The following is a 14,576-nucleotide window of genomic DNA, read 5'->3' as shown; positions in this document are numbered from 1 at the left end:
AACTGTACATGGTACATTGTTGAAATTCTTGGAATAATAGAACACACCAACCATGAAGGCTCAACAATGGAAATTTACCAGACCTATCAAGCCATCCATATCATCAGATCTGTGGCTGTGCTACTTATATATGCAGTATATTGAAAATTTGAATCTGATATCTGCTAATTTTGTGCAAAATATTGAGATTCTCAGTTTGAGTTGAGCAAGTCACTGTAACAAATGTCTGTCACCCTCCAACAGATAAATGGCCACCTCATGTTCTTCGCATTTCCTAATGTCCCAGTATATGCAAGGTTTTGTCCGTGGATGTATGTTTTGTGATCCAGGATACCCAGAAATAGCCCATCATTACATTAAGGATGTTCCTTGGAGGCTTTCCAAGTAGCTGACACTGGCCAGTAGTTCTTGATGTAGGAATTCAAATATATGTAATTAGATCAGTCCCTAGACCAAGATGGAACTGACGCTAAATTCTCCAAACAGCTTAATAAAGTGATCAGATGAATTGCCCCATCAAATGAAAATTACTTCAGATTCATTGCAGCAGTTTCAACAACAGAAATGGGGAAAAAAGTGCATGCCTAGAGGATTCGAAAGAATCCCCAGAGGCTGCGGGACCTGTACCAAATAAGACTAACAGAGGATATTGAACATATACAGAGAAGGGCTGCAGCCTGAAAAGAAAGAATGGGCCGTAATGGCTAGGGGCCCTACATGTGCCACGCACAAACTCAAGAAAGAACCATGAGCCTCTGGGGAGTTAACCTCTTAAAATCCAGACACGCCGTTCCTTGTTCCAAGCACTCTTTATGGGTTTTATCAAGATGTTTTAGCAATTCCTTAACAATTTCACAATAATTGACAGTTAAACAGGACTTCATAGTAATTACTCCAGTCTCGAATACATTCTTTCCTCCCTGACCACGGTTCTTGGCTTCTGCCTCCTCCTCCCCTCCTCTGAGTGTTACTTTCGTAGACCTGGCTATCCTCCTGATTTCTTGTATTCCTTCCGGTCTTTGTTCCTTTTCATCCTTCCTTTTTGGCGATTTTGGTCCCTTTTGAGTTTTGACCTCACTTCTAAATTTTTTCCCTGTAGCATGAGCCCTTTTGAGGAAGACCTCCCTCCCTAGCATCTACAGCATGGATTCCTTTCCACCCCTCCTTCCCTCTTCCTTCCCCATTGTAGCCCCTCCGTATGTGAATGAACAGGAAGAAACCCTAACAAGTGATATAGTGGAATGTTCCCTCTGCCTTGCAGCTCATGGTGGTTTTGCAGAGTATCGATGTAGATGTAGATGGATGTCACCCCATCCTCATTGGTGACACATAGTGGCCTGGCAGTACGATAGTCCCCAGCCCGTTCACCTTCCATTTGGACCTCCATTCTGTTCAGTGTTTATTCAATGGAACTGTAATGGATATTACTGTCATCTCCCGGAGCTGCAGTCCCTTATTTCCTTTTATTCGGGAGATTGTGTCATTCTCCAGGAATCTCATTTTACTGCTGCTCACTCACAGACCCTTCATGGAGACATTGCTTTCTTTCGAAACCAGGTTGGCCCTTTGAGGGCTTCTGTTGGTGTTCACATGTTGATCTGTGTGAACATTGTTAGTACATGGATCCCCCTTCATACGACATTGTAAGCAGTTCCCATTTGGGTCGATTTGGACTTTGCAGTCATGGTTTTGCAACTTCTATCTCCCTCTTGACAGGCCGCCTACAGCCACTGTGCCAACTGCCCTCCTTCAGCAACTGCCTCCTTGAAGATTTTAATGTCCATCACCCTTTGTGGGGCAGTGCTTCTTTGTCTAGTCTCGGGATCCTCATTAACCAATTTCTTGCAGAACACGACCTGTGCCTTCTTAGTGGTGGTTCGCCTACTCACTTTAGTGTCGCATATGGCACTTTCTCTGCCACTGATATTTCACTCACTTCCCACCTGCTTCTTCCTTCCTTCCTTCCACTGATGGCCACACAGTGGCCTCTGCGCTAGTGATCATTTACTGTTGATTCTCTTGTTCTCTTCCCTCCTCCCAATGCCAGGCTTTGCATTGTACTGACTTGCTGTATATACCTCCCATGTCATGTTTACACTTTCTTTGTCAGGTTGTATTGATGAAGTCATTCATGATCTGTTCTTTTGAAACCACGTTGGCCCTTTGAGGGCTTCTGTTGGTGTTTGCATGTTGATCTGTGTGAACATTTTTAGTACATGGATCCCCCTTCATACGACATTGTAAGCAGTTCCTATTTGGTTCGATTTGGACTTTGCAGTCATGGTTTTGCAACTTCCCTCTTGACAGGCCATCTGCTGCCAGCGTTGCAGTTCCCTGCTCATCACACGGTGCGCTAACAATTGCATTCCTTCCTTTCTGTGGTAGTACGTCCAGCAGTATAGGTAGAGTCCTGGGAAGACAAGATGTGATATCCATTTTCTGATCTCCTGAGAAGATGAAGCAGATCCCAGACCCTATAAGGACAGTCTCGGCCTCAGGATTCCTGGAATTTACAACAACCCATGTGAGTGTGGAAGTAATTAAATTAGTCAATCCATCCACACCAATTCTGACTGCTGTGCAGATCATCAATGGCATATTAAAAATTTGTGAACTGGAGAAATCTGCAGCTGTTGAGCCCAGTGTCATAAACAAACATAAAATAATGTTTGACAAAACAAAAGTTTTTTTCCAGTCTTCCATATATTAAAGAGGCTGTAGAAATAAGAATGTGTGAGAAAATCTTCAACTATGATGGTTGATATAATCTTAGCAGTACATGGAAGCTAGATCTCAATAAAGAGGAGAACCTCAGGTATTTGTTGCAATGGTTATGCTACGGCGGGAGTGATGGCACCACCAGTGCTGACATTGACACCATCTGCGACAGCATGATATAACTATTGTCCAATCAGAAGCTGTCTTTGGGCTATATAAGGTCACCACAGCAGCAATTATGACAATCAGTTCCTCCTAACACTGACAATGATGGAAATCATTGAAAGCTTGAGGTTTTAGACTGAACTTGTGTGGCAAGAAGTCCGAAAAGGTTTTATACAACATGCCAACACGAAAGATTTCGACCTCAAAACTAGCTGTTGCTACTATATGATGAAACATGAAGTGATCTATGTTACATTCACAGTGTATGTACAGAAGCCAGGCATTTTGAATAGCTACATCAATTAGGTGAGCAATTATTGGGGAAATGCCATTTTTTGCCTCTTACAAATGTGCAATGAAGGGATGTGTTTTGATCAGCACAGTCAAATACCTCCAATATGGCTGTTGTAGGCTTGAAAAACTTTCGATTGAAGCACTGGCATCCTCTGTTTCTTTTCCCTGCTAAAATTTCCAACTTATCTGAGAGGCAAAACTTGATCATAGTTCTTGTCAACAGTAACAGTGTTGTTATTGTTCCATTAGACAACTGAAATATCTGAAACAGTGGAAAAACAGCTCGAGTGTGATACATATATACCAATACTTCATTGCAAAGTAAGTACCAGTATATTTACCTGATTAATTATTTGAGGATGATTTGTATGCATCTCTCTTTCGATTTTTGAATTTTACAGTCTGTCAGTATGCTGCTCTTAGGAATTCAGTTTTGACAAATGGTACCTGATGCATCAGTATCTCTTTTCTTCAGATCCAGTGCTGGTAAACACATTATCAAAGAAGAGTTGATACAGTACATCACAGATTTCTCGGCATTTGTCATTATGACTCCGTATCCTAAGCCTTTCTCAGTAGATTTTTCACTGATAGTTATTGCTCCTTAGCAAGATCCCAGGCATAAAAATACGCAACTATCGCTGATTCCTCTAAATCAGAATTTGCGCCCACATTAAATTGTCTTTCCTGTGATAAAATTGTTTGCATCCATGCCTTCCAAAATAGGCAGCCATGGATTCACCCACAGAATGATGATGTTGGTGTAGTACAAAATTTTTGAAATAGCCATTGAGAATTTAGTAGCTGTCAAATTTTTGCAAAATGATCACATTTATTTAAATGATTGTTGTTCAAATTTCCATATTTGTCATAATGAGCTGCAAACACATTGTGAATTACTGTTTTCTGTTTGGCAGTGCATTTTCCTCCTCGGGACCGTACGTAAGGACTCAAAACAAGAATTCCTGTAAACATACGCATTTAATTTTTGCTGCAGTCACATAAACTGTTTCTTTTGGTGGCGTACTCACAAATAGACCAAGGATTTTGAGGTCGTAAAAAAGTCTGTTTTAGGCACTTAAAATAGGCTCCTCCAGTAGTTCAATTAGGCTATATAAAACCTAAAATAGGCTCTAATAAAAATGTTGCAGAGAAAATAAAAATACGTAAAAATACACAGTGTTGACAGTATGAACATCTTATTAGTTATTAAAACAAGGAGAATGAATATTTACACAGTTACAGAGCACAGCAATCTACAACATTAATGTTGAACATACTCCAAATATTTTTGAGTTCCTGCAAGATAAAGATCTCCATAAAAAAAAAGGATGTGGCAATGGTTTAATTAATACATTCGTAGTTTCACATATTCTGACCACAGTTGGCTTCACAATAAATAACCAAAATCTTTTCTATGTTTTCTAGTGAAAAACTGTGGCACTTGTCAGTCAGAATCAGTTTATACACTGAAAAAGAATGTTCTACATCAACAGATGTGACAGGGGCATACTTCATATTTTAGGCACATGTTGGACAGGAATGCTGTAGTCAGGAGTGCTGGATTTTCCACTAAGTATGTCGGCATCTGCACACAACTCCTTCAAGCCAGTGTTTGCATTTTTGCCCATACTTTTTCCCCTACTTCACCTGGCGCTTCATTAATTTTCATTTTGACTTCTTCAAGCAAAGAAATATTGTCGTAGATAGGTCTCCCTGAGCCTTCTAATTGTGAAATTATTCTTGCCATAAATGTGTAATGGGCCCTAATGTAAGATAAGTCCCGTTTTAAAGAAGAATCTTTGAGTAACTCCATTGCTGCAGCTACGGATGCAGCATCCTCCGGTATATTTTCAACCACCTTGTGGACAGCTGAGATATGTGTACTATAGTATTCTGCTGCTATCAGCCATGTGCCCCAGCGGGTGAAAACAGGCTCTGGTGGCAATGGGACATCTGGAAGCTGTTCTTTGAATGCCTGTGTTCTTGATGGTCCCTTAACAAAAATTTTCTTCACCGTAGATATTACTTTAATTACTTTAGGAAATTGTAGCCTTACTTGCTTTGCGATGCGTTTGATCCCATTCACTACACAAGTTACGTGCAGCATCAATGGGTAGAATACTTTTAATAGTTGAAATGCTGCTATCATATATGCAGCAGCATCAGTGACGGCCAGGAGCACCTTATTCTCATCCACTCCATTTGGGTATAGCACCTTAAGCCCATTGTTCACAAACTGTACTATTGTTTATTGGTTAGTTTTTGCAAGCTGTTTTGAATAAATCAAATGAGCCTTGGATAGAGCATCTGGATCTAGCTTGCCAATAATCAGGTTTGCAATGTAACGGCCAAGACTGTCAGTAGTTTCATCCACAGAAATCCATATACAAGATTCTCCAACATCTTCTTGGATTCTGTGCAATGTAGCATTGTAAGCTGAATACACATAATTCTTACGTAAAGTTGACTCTGCAGGAATAGACTGATGGCAGTACTTCTCAAGAAAACTTCTGAAAATAGGGTTTTGTGGTTTTTGATAAGGGATGTTTGCTGCCACAAGTGCATGACACAAATCACTGCAGAACTTGTCTTTTGTTTTCGGAGGATTCACCAGATTTATTGGTTAAAAGAGTTTGCTTCAATTTTGACTTTCGTTCAACATTAGCTTTATGTGCGATTCCATCTGCATGCTGAGTTAAGTGAGATTTCTTAACACTCGAAACCTAATACGAGAGAAAATGGAAATGCAGTTTAGAATTGCATATAAAGAGTATTTCGTATTACTAAAGGATAGCGATAAAAAAGAATCCTAAGTGACAGGAAAATAAGAAGTCTAAGAAAAACATCAACTAACCTCCTTGTTGCATGCTTGGCAGAAAATAATTTTCCCATCTGTTGTATAATGCGGAAAATCTTGCAGCCACTGCCTTATATGAGTAGACTTTGAACTAGCTGTTTTCGGCATGGCGTAGTATTCTCACACAGAAACTAGAATTTATTTTGCATTTTGAACGTCAGTGATACTGAACATGTTGGTCGCTACACAATGTACTGATTTGTTTTTGCTGGGGAAAAGTGAATGATTTTTTTTTTTTTTTTAACTGCGATGCATGGATGGGAGCAGTAGGGGCAGTACCGTACTCGTTGCTGGAAATATGGAACCCGACAGATGGCCGCCCATTCTGAACAAGCGAATGGAATCTACCGGTGCTTCAGATGAGAACATCTCACTACTGGCAAATTATTTTTCAAACTGGAAAATTCACGTATAATACCTTTCATGAAACAGAGTAGTTTGATAGGACTGCCTGTAGAAAGCAGCGAGAAAATTCGCGAAGGGCAGTAATTTAGCTGTAGAGGGCGTCTACGATTAACATTGTGATTTTTTAATCCATGCTCAGCTTAAGGCCTATGAAACCGTTTCTTTGCGAAAATACACAGCTGGCCAGAATGCAACAAATGAAATATTTTCAAATATAACATTTAGTATTCCCACGTTCGATTCTAATGTGTAACTCAAATCTTTGACCGGTTTCCATCCGCTCAATGAAGTTAAGCACTGCCGCGCTTGGCACTTACTTTGATGGATGATCATTCAACTGTGCCGAGTGCTGTTGGTAGTAAGGCAAGCAAAGGAATTGTAAACAGTCTCTAACGACCTTCGCCTTCGATGAGACGTAAAGCCCTAAGTTTACTTCCTTTTTCTGATCTTTGAAAACACAAGAACTCTGTCAGATTAACAAAATAGGTACTGTTTAGGATTTTGATGCCGAAATAGGCAAAATTAGGTGTCAACGTCGAAATACGCAATTTTAGGTCCTATAGAACTAACGATATTCAGTTTAGTTAGGCATGAAACGCTTAAGTACCAACTTATATGCAAATTGGACCTTAGGAAAAAAAATAGGTTTTAACCTAAAGATCCGTGATCTATTTTTTTACATATTAATAATAAAACATGTATAAAGAGTATTTGGTATTAACAGGGATAGTGATATAAAAAAATAAAAAAGACCGAAGTGTTAAGCAAATACGAAGCATGAGCGCATATCAACTAGCCAGCCACCTTACTACACGCTGGGTAGAAAATATTTTTTTCCATCTGTCGTATAGTGTGGAAAAACTTGAAGCCACTGTCTTATAGGGCGAAATAGGCACTTTTTAGAATATTAAAGCCGAATTGGCAAAAATAGGCACTAACATGAAAGTAGGCTTTTTTAGGTCCTATAGAATTAATGTTGTTAAGTGTAAATAGTTATGAAACGCATAAGTACAAATTTTTATGCAAATAGGAACTCAGGAACAAAATAGGTTTTTACCTAAAATCCGCGGTCTACTCATATATGTATATAACCATCGTCGTAACTATTTCACACACAAAAAAAAAAAAAAAAAAAAAAAAAAAAAAAAAAAAAAAAAAATAAAATAAATAAATAAAATAAAATACTCTAAAGTAACTTCCTGGCAGATTAAAACTGTGTGCCCGACCGAGACTCGAACTCGGGACCTTTGCCTTTCGCGGGCAAGTGCTCTACCAACTGAGCTACCGAAGCACGACTCACGTCCGGTACTCACAGCTTTACTTCTGCCAGTATCCGTCTCCTACCTTCCAAACTTTACAGAAGCTCTTCTGCGAAACTTGCAGAACTAGCACTCCTGAAAGAAAGGATATTGCGGAGACATGGCTTAGCCACAGCCTGGGGGATGTTTCCAGAATGAGATTTTCACTCTGCAGCGGAGTGTGCGCTGATATGAAACTTCCTGGCAGATTAAAACTGTGTGCCCGACCGAGACTCGAACTCGGGACCTTTGCCTTTCGCGGGCAAGTGCTCTACCAACTGAGCTACCGAAGCACGACTCACGTCCGGTACTCACAGCTTTACTTCTGCCAGTATCCGTCTCCTACCTTCCAAACTTTACAGAAGCTCTTCTGCGAAACTTGCAGAACTAGCACTCCTGAAAGAAAGGATATTGCGGAGACATGGCTTAGCCACAGCCTGGGGGATGTTTCCAGAATGAGATTTTCACTCTGCAGCGGAGTGTGCGCTGATATGAAACTTCCTGGCAGATTAAAACTGTGACGTGAGTCGTGCTTCGGTAGCTCAGTTGGTAGAGCACTTGCCCGCGAAAGGCAAAGGTCCCGAGTTCGAGTCTCGGTCGGGCACACAGTTTTAATCTGCCAGGAAGTTTCATATCAGCGCACACTCCGCTGCAGAGTGAAAATCTCATTCTGGAAACATCCCCCAGGCTGTGGCTAAGCCATGTCTCCGCAATATCCTTTCTTTCAGGAGTGCTAGTTCTGCAAGTTTCGCAGAAGAGCTTCTGTAAAGTTTGGAAGGTAGGAGACGGATACTGGCAGAAGTAAAGCTGTGAGTACCGGACGTGAGTCGTGCTTCGGTAGCTCAGTTGGTAGAGCACTTGCCCGCGAAAGGCAAAGGTCCCGAGTTCGAGTCTCGGTCGGGCACACAGTTTTAATCTGCCAGGAAGTTTCATATCAGCGCACACTCCGCTGCAGAGTGAAAATCTCATTCTACTCTAAAGTACTTTTTTCTGGATTTGCTGGGACTGTATGCATGAAAGGCCACTCAGTATGAAATGATGCTGAATCATCCTTTGTTTGTTCATACTGGACTTCATTTTTCCTAATTCTACTACCAGGAGGTGGTGGAGTTGCAGAATGACACCTGATTTTTGTTTGACAACTCAGATGATCCATCAGTACTTACAGTATTTCACACAGATCATGCAGTGTGATTTGTTTCCTGTAAACAAATTTATGTCTTATTGCCCTAACGTCCTTCAGGAAGGATGACAAGAAAAATATCACTCCTATTTCCACCATGCACATACATATCTCAAAAGTAGTTGTTGATAACAAAGATCCAACCTTCCTACCATTAAATATGCAATTAACCTGAACTAATTATTACAATCATAGAAAGTAAACTTACTCATGCAGAATTATGTCTGAAAACTCATCCATTAGAATGGAATGCCTTTCACGGGCAAGTGCTCTAACGACTGAGCTACCCAAGCACGACTCGCACTCCATCCTCACAGCTTAAATTCCGCCAGTACCTTGTCCCCTACCTTCCAAACTTCACAGAAGCTCTCCTCCTGAGGAGAGCTTCTGTGAAGTTTGGAAGGTAGGGGACGATGTACTGGCAGAATTAAAGCTCTCCTCCTGAGGAGAGCTTCTGTGAAGTTTGGAAGGTAGGGGACGCAGTACTGGTGAAATTAAAGCTGTGAGGACGGGGCGTGAGTTGTGCTTGGGTAGCTCACTCGGTAGAGCACTTGCCCGCGAAAGGCAAAGGTCCAGAGTCGCGGTCCGGCACACAGTTTTTATCTGCCAGGAAGTTTGAACTCATCCATTGCACCTATTCAATGAACTTCACACTATTCAACCACAATCTTTAATAATGAAACAACAACAAAATTATGCAGATCGCACCAATATACGTTTAAATTCTATTTCATTGTTGAAACAAATTGGTGAGAAGGTTAATTGTGTAGAAATAAAACTTTTGTTTTAAGAGTGTGTTTAATCCTTCTAGAAGGATATCAGGTTCAACTGGGGTTCATAATAGTCTTCCTCAAGGCCCAGTTTTGACACCTGTTCTGTTCAGCTTATATACATTTTAGCTCCCTGAAACAAGAGTCAAGGAAGTTTATTTATGCGGGTGGCTTTGGCCACTCAGCTGAGAAATCTTCAAGCAGGTGAAGAGATACTCCCTGCAGATCTAAGTACAGTGCATGAATACTTGAAAAAGTGGAGATTAACAGCAAATCTAATGAAGACTGGAGTTAGCTGCTTTCATCTTAACAATAGCACACCCAATACAAAGCTGCACATCACCTTTAATGGTCAAATCCTCTACCACCAAGACTTCCCAAAGCATCTAGAAGTAACTCTTTGATAGAACCTTCTTGTACAGGAAACACATAGAAAAGACTGCAGCAAAGCTGAGATCACCCAGGAACATGAAGCAGTAGCTGAGTGGTACCTCATGGGGTGCAAAAGCTACTACACTATGACATTCTTCCTTAAGACTTGTCTATTCTGCTGCTGAATACTGTGCTTTCATGTGGCTTAATAGTTCACATGTGAGAAAAACTAATGTTGATCCAAATCTGTAGTAAAAACAATAAAATATTGCATCAGACCTACTCTCTACACTGGTTACCACTTGTAAGCCATTGTGCCATCAGATCATTTAAGACAGAATGCCCTTCTCAAGGAATATGAGAAAAATTAATTAAAATTCCTCAGCTCCCATTCCACTCTGATGAGCCTGCACCTAGAATAGGCCAATCAAAATGAAGGCAATCACCTATCTTATTGGCAGGATCGCTACAAGCAGTGGTTTTCGACATGAACTGGAAGTGGTCAGAAATGTGGAACAGTATTGCCCGTGAGGAATGTCAGACTCTCATAAGACCTGGTACAAGACTCACTATCATGGAATTACCATGACATACTTGGACAACAATTAGTAAGATTTGTAAAGGCCATGGCATCTGTGCAGAAAGCCACTACTGATGGAGAAAGACTTTGGCTTCTCAATGTGACTGTGGTAATGAACATCAGACCATTGGACACTTTGTAACAAGCTGTACCAGATGAGCTTACCCTGGATATCCAGAAGAGTTCTGTGAGGCGATAGAGGCAGCCCTTGAATGGGTTTAAAATTAGTTTAAATTTAGTTGTTTAACTTTATTTACTTTGTAAAATTATACAGTTCATATGTGTTAGTTGCAGCTGAGTTTCTATTGCCATACTCTAAAACAATAAGTAAACAAATGTCCAGGAATAGAACATAAAGCTTCGACTAATAGGTAGCAAAATACAGCAGTTCTCTGCTGCCTCAATACCAGAAGTATGTTTATGTCAAACTTCTAATGACAGCAGTTAAAATTCATTATTTGGAATCGAGCTCAATACACTGGTCTCTGCTAAAGAGAGCATAGTAATTAGTAGCTGCAGAACACACAACATGCCCCATATTCCCCAAGTCACCAGTCACAATACCAACCTCCACAATGTCTGTCACTGGTTCTGGATGCCCTGAATCATCTAGTCAATATTGTATGACCAAAATGTTCTTCTCTACATAGTCTCATCATCATCATCATCATCATCTTGAGTACAGACATTGGTTACTGCTATACGAAGTTTCATTTGCCAACCTCAAAACTAAGTTGCATAATGGTCTTCAACAAAACCTGTACTTTTTGCAAACCTTTTTCCACTGTCCATAATCTACTGCCTGAGCCCCACTAGATGCACATATGCTATGTCCAAATGCGCATGCAACTCAGATATGTGATCAACACATATGTCAGTTCATGGTAGATGGTGTGGTATGTCATCCATTCTGGCTGTAGAACCAGCAACAGATGAGAAATGTGAGGGCAGCTGGCACAAGATAGACTAGAGCTCACTGTACTGTCTCTTCAATCACAACAATAACTTATGATTCTAGAAGCTATAATACACTGAAGCATCAAAGAAACTGGTATAGGCATGTGTATTCAAATACAGATTGATGTAAACAGGCAGAATACCATGCTGTGATTGGCAGTGCCTATATAAGACAAGTGTCTGGCGCAGTTGTTGGATTGGTTATTGCCGCTACAGTGAAAGGTTATCAAGATTTGAGTGAGTTTGGACGTGGTGTTCCAGTCAGCTCATGAGCGATGGGACACAGCATCTCTGAGAAAGCAATGAAGTGGGGATTTTCCCATATGATCATGTCACGAGTCTACTGTGAATATCAGGAATCCAGGAAAACATCAAATCTCCAACATCACTGCGACTGGAAAAAGATCATGCAAGAATGCGACCAACATTGACTGAGGAGAATCATTCAGTGTGACAGAAGTGCAACTCTTCCGCAAATTGCTGCAGATTTCAATGCTAGGCATCAACAAGCGTGTAAACCATTCAACAAGACATCATCAATATGGGCTTTTGGACCCGAAGGCCCACTTGTGTACCCTTGATGACTGCACGATACAAAGCATTATGCCTCGCCTGGGCCCACCAACACCAACATTGGACTGTTGATGACTGGAAACATGTTGCCTAGTCGGATGAGACTTGTTTCAAATTGTATAGAGCAAATGGACATGTACAGATATGGAGACAACCTCATGAATCCATGGACTCTGCATGTCAGCAGGGGACTGTCAAAGCTTGTGGAGACTCTGTGATGGTGTGGGGCATGTGCAGTTAGAGTGATATGGGACCCCTGATACATCTAGATACAATTCTGATAGGTGACACATATGTAAGCATCCTGTCTGATCATCTGCATCCAATCATATCCATTGGGCATTCCAACGGACATGGGCAATTCCAACAGGACAATGCGACACCTCACACATCCAGTGTGGCTCCAGAAACACCCACTAGCCACCAAACTCTCCAGACATGAACATTATTGAGCATATATGGGATGCCTTGCAACATGCTGTTCAGAAGAGATCTCCCCTCGTACTCTATGGATTTATGGACAGCCCTGCAGGATTCACAGTGTCCATTCCCTCCAGCACTACTTCAGACATTAGTAGAGTCGACATGGCGGTGCCAAGTCATGTTGTGGCACTTCTGCGTGCTCGCGGGGCCCCTACACAATATTAGGTAGGGGTACCAGTTTCTTTGGCTCTTCATTGTATGTAGTAATAAAGCTGTCATCAGTGTGAATGTTGGTTTGAACAGTGCAGTACTTTACTACTTTTTGTTCTGTCATAGGTGGTATGTCGTTGCCTTCCTGCGACCTTCAAACTGACTTATCCAGCTGGTGTAGGAGGCTGTGGCTGTACAGTTTAACATGGACTCCGAAACATTGTGCAACTCAGAGTTTTCACAGCAGCAGACATTGCCAGAGATGAAAACCATTAACATACTTGGAAAAATTTTTCTTGTTTTCATCCACGTGTATCTACTTCTTATTTAGCTTTCTGTCTCGAGCTTCGCAGTAGTAAAGTCATTTTGTATTGCTGGCAGTGGCAGATACATATGGGGGGCGTGCGGGGCACGCGCTTCCCTCTTGCGGGACCACCCGCATTGCCACCTGCACCCCCCCCCCCTCCCCCCCCCTAGATGCCCACACGCTATTTATTTGTTTGTTTCATCAGTCGACTCGACTGAATTGAGTTATCGAGTAGTTGTACTTTCCTATGTAGCAGGTGTGTCCACATTATTGTATTTTATACATTTCTGTGTGGCACATAGATAGCTAACACATCCCTACGAGAGAAGTCGCGGCCATTCTAGTGATCTTGATACGTTAGACTAACTGACATTTATTCGAAAAAAGCAGTGAATATTCTACTGTTTTTTAATTACGGTAAAAGTAAAGTCAGCTCAAGATATATTTAGTGCCCCCTCCTTGAGGTTTTTCTGTATGTGCCACTGATTACTGGTACCAGTGCCATTCACATAGTGGAATGTGGCTTTTGTGAACTTTCATCAGCATGTCTTTGCACAATAATGTTTCAAATCCATTCCATTTCTCTGAGCTGTCCAGAAGTAATAAAGCTAAGGCATGAGCTGTCCAGAAATAATAAACCTTGCTCAGTTTAATTTAATGTTACTTTGTGGTGCAACCTGCAGATGGAGAAAGGCTTGATGAAACTTTGCAGTAACATACCATTTTCTTATCATACTATCTCATTAACAATCAACATAATTTCCTGATGCAAAAAGTCAGAGCCTCAAATATTTATCTATCTGTTGTTATGTTCTTTGACTAGTTTATTTCCTATACTATATTTTCTACTGGTTTCAGTGGAAAATGTTATCCAGAGTTGAGAGGAGCCTCCAGATGGAAAGTATCCTCTGAAACTCCCTGTTACATCAAAGCTTGGAAGAATGATATGGAGAAACATATCCCCAAAAGAATGGTACACTGAAAATGTTTAAGTAAAATTTATCACAGAACTGCTCATTCTATAACTACGTAGGAAATCATCATTACAATTGACTGCCCACAAGGACCCAAAACACTTTTTTGTTTTTTACCAACTAGTTTTGTATAGTAGGAGGGTTGGAATGTTTTGTATTTTTACTCTCGAGTGTGACTTGTCGACTGATTGAGGGATAAGCAGTGGCTCTGGTTTGTAAGATGAAAATAAGTTGACAGAAGGGGACTGTGCCAACTGCATGCTTCTCCAAATAATATTCATTGCAGCTGTAGACAGAGATAACACACCTTTTGGCTGCCAGTATGTGCTGTCCTAAGCCAGATCACACAGTTACTATATCTAAATTGGTTACTATGTTTCACGTTGCCAGCACAGTGTGCTTTGAATAAGTGCTGAACAACAGTGGTAATAAAGTTAGGACCAGTTTACGGTTTTGATCCAAAGTACATTTATAGGTAGGTCTAGGC

At 40.9% G+C, this 14,576-nt stretch overlaps 1 protein-coding gene and 4 non-coding genes across 5 annotated transcripts in view; 3 read left to right on the top strand and 2 right to left on the bottom strand.

The window, feature by feature from the left end:
• LOC126365935 (mortality factor 4-like protein 1) overlaps positions 1-14,576 on the top strand; it is a 121,688-nt gene that overhangs the window by 50,421 nt on the left and 56,691 nt on the right. The window lies entirely within an intron of this gene.
• On the bottom strand, positions 7,660-7,734 carry Trnas-cga (transfer RNA serine (anticodon CGA)). The gene has a single exon. It is a non-coding gene; the product is annotated as a tRNA-Ser (tRNA).
• Trnas-cga (transfer RNA serine (anticodon CGA)) lies at positions 7,960-8,034 on the bottom strand. Its single transcript has one exon. It is a non-coding gene; the product is annotated as a tRNA-Ser (tRNA).
• Trnas-cga (transfer RNA serine (anticodon CGA)) lies at positions 8,271-8,345 on the top strand. Its single transcript has one exon. It is a non-coding gene; the product is annotated as a tRNA-Ser (tRNA).
• On the top strand, positions 8,571-8,645 carry Trnas-cga (transfer RNA serine (anticodon CGA)). Its single transcript has one exon. It is a non-coding gene; the product is annotated as a tRNA-Ser (tRNA).

Source organism: Schistocerca gregaria, chromosome 4, assembly GCF_023897955.1.
Source record: "Schistocerca gregaria isolate iqSchGreg1 chromosome 4, iqSchGreg1.2, whole genome shotgun sequence".
Taxonomy (NCBI): domain Eukaryota; kingdom Metazoa; phylum Arthropoda; class Insecta; order Orthoptera; family Acrididae; genus Schistocerca; species Schistocerca gregaria.
Note: the sequence above shows the minus strand (reverse complement) of the source record. Positions and strands in the feature narration are given on the sequence as shown.